The sequence below is a fragment of the Equus przewalskii genome, chromosome 21 (assembly GCF_037783145.1).
Source record: "Equus przewalskii isolate Varuska chromosome 21, EquPr2, whole genome shotgun sequence".
NCBI classification, from domain to species: domain Eukaryota; kingdom Metazoa; phylum Chordata; class Mammalia; order Perissodactyla; family Equidae; genus Equus; species Equus przewalskii.
This window is the reverse complement of record NC_091851.1, coordinates 24,838,351-24,848,811: the sequence shown is the minus strand read 5'-3', so window position 1 is coordinate 24,848,811 and position 10,461 is coordinate 24,838,351. Positions and strand designations below refer to the sequence as shown.

General features: G+C 39.0%; 1 long non-coding RNA gene across 1 annotated transcript; it reads right to left on the bottom strand.

Annotated features, from left to right (window-relative positions):
* Positions 1-2,670: 2,670 nt before the first annotated feature.
* LOC103564767 (uncharacterized) lies at positions 2,671-10,444 on the bottom strand. The gene is made up of 3 exons (XR_548157.2): positions 10,294-10,444; positions 7,754-7,876; positions 2,671-4,208 (listed from the first exon to the last, which is right to left on the bottom strand). It is a non-coding gene; the product is annotated as an uncharacterized lncRNA (long non-coding RNA).
* Between the last annotated feature and the right edge of the window lie 17 nt (positions 10,445-10,461).

Below are 10,461 nucleotides of genomic sequence, written 5' to 3'. Positions count from 1 at the left end.
CCGGGATCTGAACCGGCAAACCCCAGGGTGCCAAAGAGGAACATGCACACTTAACCACTGCGCTACCAGGTAGCCCGATAATGTCACTTTCTATCACAGGTCTGGATGGACACTAAAGATTGTGTTTCTCCTTCCCTCCCACCCTCCCTTCCTTCCTTTCTACTCTCTTTCTCTGATATTTTTAGTGTTTATCAAGGTAATACATGTAAATACTTTAAAAAGTCATGTAGTTAAAAAAAAAAAAAAAATCAGGGGCCAGCCCCGTGGCTGAGTAGTTAAGTTCACGTGCTCCACTTTGGCAGCCCAGGGGTTCACCGGTTCAGATCCTGGGCGTGGACATGGCACCACTCATCAGGCCATATTGAGGCGGCATCCCACATGCCACAACTAGAAGGACCCACAACTAAAAAATATACAACTATATACTGGGGGGATTTGGGAAGAAAAAGCAGAAAAAGAAATCAGGTGGAACTAAAAGGTTCATAAGAAAATATATCATGGGGCCGACCTGGTGGTATAATGGTTAAGTTCGTGCACTCCACTATGGAGGCCTGGGGTTTGCAGGTTCGGATCCTGGGTGTGGACCTAGCACTGCTTGTCAAGCCACACTGAGGCAGCATCCCACATAAAGTAGAGGAAGATTGGCATAGATGTTAGTTCAGGGCCAATCTTCCTCACATATATAAAAAACATAGCAGGAGAGTATTTTTACACACACACACACATACACACACACAGAGTCTTGAAAAAAAATCCCCTCACAGACTCTTTTACTTGCTTGTTTTCTTCTCATATTTACCAACATTTTTCCAAATAAAATATTTATACTGCTAGTTCTTGATTTATAAATTTTAAACAGTACCTAATACAAAAGACAAAGATCCAAAACCTTATACTTTCCCTCCCTCCGGCCTCCCAATATTGTTATAGTGCAATATTTTAAATTCAATCAATGTTTCACGTTAACCTTATTATGACTCTATAAGTATGGTTTACTTTTGGATCAATTAGTTGTATTATAATTACATTTCCATTTTTTTTTTACAACTTTTTATTTTCTTGGAATTCATAATTGCCTTAGTTTTTTGTTTGCCAAATTTTCTACATCATTATCACTAATTCTTCCAGACTCCCCAGCAGAAATGTAAAAATGCCTAAACTACTTTCAACACAGTCAAACATGTCAGATACTCTATCAGTTTCACTGGAAACACTCCCCTGGAGCACTCCTTCCTTCAGCATGGACTGTCCCTCCTTAGGTCTGCTGTATAGTTGTCATGCTGGGATTTTCCTTTACCTCTTTCCTAGGTTGATGCCCTGTTTCCTAACACCTATACGTTTGTCTTTCTTGTTTCAGTAGAGTACATCCTCCAGTAGTATCCTAGGAAAAGCTGGGGTGGGGGTAGTAAATTTTTGATCCTTGCATGTCTGAAAATATCTTTAATTGACCCTTGCACTTAACTGATAACATGATTTAGTATAGAATTCTAGGCTGAAAATGATTTTCTCTCAGAAGTGTGAAAGCATTGTTTCATTGCCTTCTAGCCACCAGTGTTAATGTTGAGAAATATGCTACTCTTATTACCTACTCTTTTATAAGTAATCCATTTCCCTTTCCCTACTCCCTCATTACCTCCTATCATCAAGATTTTTCCATCTTCTCTTTATGCCTTGTGTTTAGAAATGTCATGATACATGCCACAGTGTTTTTGGTTTTTTCCCTTCATTATGCTAGGCACTTAGCAGGCTCTGTCAATCTGGAAAATCATGTCCTTCAGTTGTCAGAGATCTTCTCATAGTTTTTTTGATAATATCCTTCCCTCTATTTCTAAAACACCTATTGCCTATTATGTTGGGCCTTAGGGATTCATCTTTTTCTTTTCTCTCTTATTTTCCATTTCTGTCTATTTTCTGAGATATTTCCTCAATTTTATAGATTAATACTTCTGTGAATTATTTTTGTTATTATATTTTTAATTTCCCAGAGCTATTATTGTCTGATTGTTCCTTTTTTGGAGTATCTTGCCTTTGCTTTATGGATGTACTATTTTATATTCTCTCTCAGAAGATGCTTATTGTTTTTTTAAAAATATTCATCTGCTCTCTATATTGTCTCTCTTTCTTCTGAGATTTTTTTTTTCCATTTATGTTTGATGCTGTCTTTCTTGGTGGAGGTTTATCTCAACTTTGCTGTCCCTTCATATTTAAGAGTGAGTCACTACAAAGGTATTTGGAAGCTCTGTGTTAACAGGAAGAATTTATCAGTTGGTGGGTTTCACTGCAGGATGGGGGACCTATTTGTTTTCCTGGGGGACCCTTAAGTATCAGTATCTATAGATCTTTTTTCTGGGGTTATTCAATTTTAAGTTTCCTCCAAAAATCAACTCTGTTATCCTGCCTGGAGAATACAAGCCTTGCTGTCAGCATTACTGGAGTGGAATAGAGCAAGAGGGCTGGGGAAGTTTCATCATTTAGCATGTGGAAAAACCATGGGTCTGAGAATTGCAGTACCTGTTTTCAAGTCCTGTTATTATCAGTCATTGGTTGGTTGATAGTAGGTAAGTTAAATTTTCCATCTGTTTCATCATCTGTAAAGTGATGATAGTCATCCCTATACAGTTTATCTTACTTGTAATGACCAATAAGATAATTGACATAAATGTACAAATATAAATCAAATATATATGATTTATTATTAGCTCGATTACAAATAGGCTTAGTCAAATATTCTTTGAGAGGCAGTGTAACAGAGTAGAGAGAGTATGGGCTTCAGAGTCACACAGATCTAGACTCAAATTCCATCTCTGTCATTCATTGTGTGATCCTAGGTAAATGACTTAAGCTCTCTGAACTTCATTTTTCCCACTTATTAAATGAGTATAATATTATTAACCTGACAAGGCTGTTGTGAGGATTAAATGAGATAATGCATGTAAAACATCTGCTATAGAGCCTGACATTTAGGTACTCAGCAGATGTTAATTCTTCCTCTTATCCCCCTAATTTGCAACCACCTTTCTCATGCTCAGATGAAAATTCTGAGCTTGTATTTCCTCAATTAGTGCTAAACCACATTAGTAATTAGCACCTTAGGTCATTGATAATCCTCATAAAGGCTGTTTATTTGCTGTTCTCCCAGGACAAAATTATAAGATGAGCAGCCCAAATTGAGAGTTCAGGATACATATCCTTTGAAGTTGTAACACGTTATTGCTGGGGCATCTTTAGGAATATTTTGTTATGAAATAAGATGCAAAACTTGTAATAAATATAAAAAGAGATCAGGGACACTGGAATACTGGGAAAACGACTACTCAAAAAATTATCTTAAGAGTTGTTGGGTTCTGTTTTGTTTTCTATTTGATCCGCACATAAACCCAGAAGCTGAGCAGGCTTTTAAAGATGAGGAAATCAAGGCACATGTGAAAAAGTGACTTCCACAGGATTCACTGGTCTTTGGGGAACAACCAAAAACTTCAACTTTCACTGTTTTTAAGTGTACAGTTCAGTTAAGTATACTCACAGTGTTGTGCAACCAATCTTCAGAACTCTTTTCATCTTGCAAAACTGAAACTCTGTACCCATTAAACAATAACTCCCCATTTTCCCTCTTCCCTCAGCCCCTAGCAACCACCATTCTACTTTCTGTTTCTATGAATCTGACTACTCTAGGCACCTCATATACATGGGATCGTACAGTATTTGTCGTTTTGGTTTATTTCACTTAGCACAAAGTCCTCATGATTCATCCAGGTTGTAGTGTTAGAATTTCCTTCCTGTTTAGGAAGGCTGAATAATATTCCATTGTATGTACATAACACATTTTGTTTATCCATTCATCTATTTTCGGACACTTGAGTTGCTTCCATCTCTTGGCCATTGTGAATAATGTTGCTATGAACATGAGTGTACAAACATCTCTTCAAGACTCTGCTTTCAAACCTTTTGGGTATATACCTAGAAGTGGAATTGCTGGATCATATAATAATTCTATTTTTAATTTTTTGAGGAACCACCACACTGTTTTGAGGAACAGCCATACATAGTGGTTTTACAACTTTTACATTCCCACCAACAGTGCACAAAGGTTCCAATTTCTCCACATCCTTGCGAACACCTGTCCTTCTCTGTTTTGTTTTGTTTTTTCTCCTAATAGCCATTCTAATGGGTGTGAGGTGGTATCTCGTTATGGTTTTCTTCAGAGTCTTCTGTAAAGATGAGAAAACAGTAAGTGACTCTAGGTAACATTACCAAAAATTTACAGCATTAAGATCTTACTAGATTTAAGACATTGTAGGAAGCAACAGTACACAAAATCCCTGTTCTCAAAGATTTTATAATCTAGCTGGAAAGAAAGGACATATGCATTTAAAAATAAATAACAATGCAAACTGGCATAGTCTAAACGATAAGTATTACATGAAGACAGAGAAAGGTAAAATTTTAGTAGGCTGGGCTGATTAGAAAAGGCTTTAAAGAGCAAGTGGTATCTCAAACATTTCAAAAGGGAGGATTTAAATTATCCAAGAGAAAAGAGGAGGTAATTTATTTTCTATTTCATTTACTAATTCATGAATCCTCTCAGCAAACATTTATTGTGCTCCTAATAAGTGCTAGACACTGCGCTGGGCGTTGAGGTTACAAAGTCTCTCAAGAGCAAGGGAGAAAGATGGGCAACGATTAGTGACAATCTAAGGTGCTGAGTGTGTACATGGTGCACTGAATTACTCCTTTCTAAGAGCCTGCTGATCTGTCAAGTAGACTGATGATACTTAAAGGGAGTACCTAAAGCAGATTTCTTTCCAGGGTTTGTTCACACTCAATTATTTCACGCAAAGTACAGCTGGGAAGTTTTCCTTTCTCCCTTGGTTCAAGAAGCCAAGTTAGTTATTAGCACTCCTACTTATCATCCCATATAGGTTTTCGTAGTCATGAACATGTGCTATCCAGTGCGGAAGCAAAGAAAGATAAGTAAGATACAGATCCTGCCCTCCAGGATCTCAAAGATAGCTACAATATGATATGATAAGGACTATAATAAAGACAGAAGACAAATAGAAAGAAAGAAATAGCTTTTTTCCCCCCGAAGGAAATCATAGTCTTCTTTTAAAAAGTAACATCTAAGCTGGATCTTAAAGGATGGCAGGAGTTCATCAGCTGGGCAGAGGAGGAACAGACATTCCAGCCAGGCGAACAGCATGTTCAGGAAATATTAAGTAATTTAGTGTGGCTGGAACTTACAATACATGATGGAGAGTAGTAAGAAAGGTAGAGAGTAGAGTAGTGAAGAGAGCTGCAGAAGTAGACTGTGGATAACGATTATTCTGAAGGTAACAGAATTAACTGATTTTTAGTCAGGGAAGCAGCATTGGATTTCTTTTTTTAAAGGAAACTCTGCAGGCTAGATGGAGGATGAACTGGAGTTACAGAGAACCAAGAAGGAGACATCAGAGAAGGAAGTCAACTGGTTAATCAAATAGGATCTCACAGACCCTTGTGGTGGAACACCAGAGTTCAGGATCTCGTATATGGCCTGCAAGATCAGAAATCTAATTTTCCTAATGCCTCTAGCATGGAACAGATACTTAAGGATTGACTCACAATAATCAAATTCATAAGAGAATGTGGTACAAAGTATAATTCTAATTTACTAATACATATTCATTCATTCATCAATTATAAAGAACCTACTTTTGCTAAATAAGCATTGTTCTAGGTTCTAGGGACACGGCTGTGATTAGTAATTTCCTGCTCTCACAGAGTTACATTTTAATGTGAAATATATTTTTTCAGTGACTAAAGTATTTGTGTTTGCTGTCCAGAGCATTTTCTTGCCAGTGTAAAGGTACCAGGGAATCTAAGTTGATAATCAAAATATTGTTCAGTGAATGATCAAAAAAAAAGAGAACTGAATGGTTTTAAGATCCATTTCATTCAGGCCACAGGTAAAGCCTAAGAAATTATCTATGATCTAGAACAAGTGTACCTTCTAATGACTAGTTTGACAATGTTCTTTGGAATTATGATTTCTTTATCCTGAACATTGCTGGATGAAAAAAACATAGCCAAATCCTGGCAGATTCCTTTCTCTCTGGGTTCCAGGGGAACCATTTCAATTCTAACACATTCTTTCAGACATATTTGTAATACAATTGATTTTAATTATGTTAGCTTCAGTCATTTTTACCATATATAATTATAAAAGCTCCAACTTCAACTATATCACTGTAAGGAATTGTGTTAAAATTTTGGAAAATATTGGATTTTCATCCATTAATTCAACAAATATTTACCAAGTGCCTATGACAACCAGGCATTCTGCTAGGTGCTGGGAATATCCGAGTGAACAAGACAGATTTTCTACCTATCCTCAAGGAATTTATACACATTCTAATAGTGAAGTGAGATTATGAAAATCACAAGTGATCAACTGACCAATAAATTAAACAAATTGTTTTAAATGTTATGAAGGAAAGGGCAAAAGGAGAATGTTACAGTATCCAAGAAAGTGATGACAATCATCTGGACTAGGCTAGTGGCAGTGAAGAAAGAAGTGGCTGGATTTGAAATTTATTTTGGACATAGAATCAACAAGACTTGATAATGAATTGGATGAAGGTGAGGAGAAGGGAGGAATCAAGTTAATTCCTGGGTTTCTGACTTAAGCAACTGGGTAGAGAGCAGTGGCCTTAATTGAAATAAGGAAGACCTCCAGTAGGAAATACCCAGAGTTCTGTTTTAAACACAGTAACTTTTAGGTCTCTGTCAGAAAAGCAAATGTAGAGAAGTAGGCATTTGGATATGTGAGGCTGGAACTCAGAAGAGAGGTTTGGGTTGGAAATAGGGATTCGGAATCACTGACCTAATGATGGGATTTGGAGACAGGATTTTCATTACTATAGCCTGGTGAACTTGCTTAGAATTGGTGATTCCTAAATCTCCTCAGTGACACATTATCTCATAAGTCATTTCTATATATGACCAAATAATTAAGAATTCATTCCTACTAGTTTAGTTCTCAAAGATTAACTATATTCAAGACTTCTTTGGGGGAGCCTCACTATACCTTCTATCCACTACATCAACCCAAAGATAAATTTAATTTCAGAGTTACTAGACGCTTTTCATTAATATCTCAGTGACTTTCCTCTTTTTCTCACCAAAGCTAACTCTTTTTTTTTTTTTGAGGAAGATTAGCCCTGAGCTAACATTTGCTGGCAATCCTCCTCTTTTTGCTGAGGAAGACTGGCCCTGAGCTAACATCCGTGCCCATCTTCCTCTACTTTATATGTGGGACAGCTGCCAGAGCATGGCTTGCCAAGTGGTGCCATGTCCGCACCCGGAATCCGAACCAGCAAACCTCGGGCCACCAAAGCGGAACATGTGCACTTAACCGCTGTGCCCAAAGCTAACTCTTAAAGACCCCACGTAATGAGGTGTCCATAGATGAAAATGATTGAATAGGTCTGGATTTCTATATGGATTAGAAACTCTGTCTTAATTATGTTTTCTGTAAGTTAAATATCACCTACATGGGTGTATGGGCTTATTTACCAAGTAGAAAGAGTACTGGACTAAGAATCATGAGATCTGAGTTCTAATTCAAGTATTGTCACTATTTAAGTTGGTTTAAGTCATAGCTTCTAAAGGTCTGCTAATATTATGGGTTAAGTGAAGAGACTATGGAATATTTTAAAGCCTATGAAAACATAAAATTTAGTATACAATTGAAGGATTATCATCATTAGCTTACTATTGAGCACCTGGAGATCTGGGGTGGTACTGAGCATCAAGAATGGCCCAGAGTAAAGATTCCAGTAGTCCGTTTCTGCATTTCTCATTATTTTTTGCAGACTCCATAACTTGGCTTCTGGATCTATAAAACAGGAAAATCACAATGCTTTTCCTCACTATGAGAAGAAAATTAATAAATGTCTGGATGTTTTGCAGAGATTTCTAGATGAAAGAGGTTAGAAAAATACAAGGGATTAATTGTGTTGATGCTCTTATTAGCTTAGTTTAAGCAGGACCTATCTCTTGGAAAACCTGGAAAAGCTTAGCTACCATTGCTTTTTGACTTTTGCCAGCTCTCCTGGAATCCTGGAGTTCCATGGAAAACAAACTGCTACCTTGGAGGATGCCTGAAATCTCTGAGGAAAGTCTCTTGCAGGTAGCCAGTTCAGGGAGGTCACAGCTGATACCAAGCTGTGTATTTTGTAAAAAATAAATCTTTTTACAAAAGTGGTCAAGACTGTTTGCTACGCATATCAGCACTTCTCAGACAGGGAGTGGAGGTAAAATGAGGCCTCATTAAGACTTTGTGTGTCAGTGTACAAAGACAGATAGCAACTAGACTTTTGGTTGTGAACATGATGCAGTCTATACAGAAGTAGAAATATAATGATGTGCATCTGAAATTTATATGTTATAAACCAATGTGATCTCAATAAGAAAAATATGTTCTAGAAAGTGTTTCTGGTAAAAAAAAAAAAAAAGGCTTTGTATGCCTTTGTTAGTGTGAACTAACTTTGTTAGTGTGAACTGAGTAACTTAAGGGTGATTTCCTACGAGCTCTTCTCCACCTCTATTACTTTTTTTTTTTCCCTTTGTTTTTCCCCACTTCACTTGTCTTTTGTTTGTCTCAGTCTTCGTTTTCCTAGTTTAACATGCTTTTCAAAAACTTAGGCCACAACTGTTTCCCTCTCTCCTTTTCAAGGCTTCCCCACTCAAAGTGATTTGGGGACTGTCATGCCCCAAATACTTGTTACCTCTCAGAGAGAGACCCAGGAGGAGATAAATGGTATACACTAGTGGCTCTCAAACAGGGGTGATTTGGTAACGTCTGGAGACATTACTAGTTGTCACAGGGGGAGGGTGCCGCCAGCATCTAATGGATAGAGGCCAGAGATGCCACTAAACACCCTACAATGCACAGAATAACTCCCAACAACAAAAAATTACCTGACCAAAAATGTCAATAGCGCTGCTGGTGAGAAACTTAGCTAAGCACAGGTATCAGCAGCTGAGTACTACTGAGGAAGCAGTGCAGCCTCCTTAGGGATGCAGATTTTGAAGGTGGTAAAGTGGCAGCCACTGGGATCAGATTCTCTGAACTTGGATCCCCAGGTTCTCTGTTTTTGCTGGCTGTATCATTTTGGACTAATCAATGCCATGAAAACACAATTTCCTCATCTGGAAAGAAAGGTTAAGGAAATATCATTCTCACTAAGCTGTAAGCTCCTTGGAGGCAGGGACCTAATTTCACCTGCCATGCTTAGTTTAGGGACTAGTAACCAAGGGAGAGTACTAAATATTTGTGGATTGTCTCACACAGTTGTTTTGAGGCCTAAAGCAGAGAACATATATTAAGTGACATGAAGCACAGTGAGGAGAAAAGCAGTCCGATAGTGGGAGCTGGGCTGGCACTATCAGCTAGGATGTGCTGCCGTGTTGAATGTAAACAATTTCACAGAACACCAGGAGGGACCAAGACAAAAACAAAACCACTCCATAATCATGTCTGAATACAAACAAAAAAGAACACTGGCCCAATCACAAAAAAGACCAAATATCCCCCCCATCCTGGCTAATATGAGGGACTGTTGCTTCTTAACCAATCATAGCTTTAGCCTCTCTTGGTTCTTCTCCTTTTTAGATAAGAATTATTAAAATACCCCATCATAGAATTACCTCCAACTAACAGCATCCAATGCAGAGAGTAGGACTGATTCCTTGAACCCTCCCCCAAATCACCTAACACCAGCCCAAATCCTGTAAATTCTTTCCAGCACCCTCTTCCTGAGATGGCCCGCGCTTCCTCAAGGTGTGCCTTCCTCCCTTGCAAGGAGACTGACGCCCAACTTTGTTCAGCTACAGGGGTGTTCTTGGTGGTCTCTGGCTGGAGGACACTGACAATGTGGGGGGCCCTTAAAGGGAAGCAGCTGTTATTATGCCTCAAGGGAAACTGCACGATGCCCCCATCGCGTTCAAGCAGAGACTTCGTAAACGAGTATTTTGAGGCTTCCCGACAGATTGCCTCTTGCCAGGCCGTTTCTCTTCAGGGAACGTCTCTCCTCAGTCTACAGGGAAGAGGCTTTTGGTTTCTGACTTCCCAAGTTGAAATTCAGCATATTAGGTTAAATTTCTCATGAAGTACAACCCCTTAGTGAGGTGCGCGCCTCTAGCTCCAACGGTGAGTTCCTCAAACGCCAGAACACCCCAAAGGGGTAGGTAACGTGGAGATAGCGGCAGGGAAACAAAAGCCCCACGTCTTCATATTACTCTGTTACCTACCGCCCCAACCCAGGAGAAATGGCCCCGAATTCACTCCACACGCAGCGCAACACAGCGCAGACCCCCTACTCTGCGAAAAACTGAGGCAAGAGCGGCGACCAGCAAAACTGAACTTCCCCCGCCGGCTTCCTCAGACGTCGCGCACGCGCGCGGGTCGCTGGGCCGCCC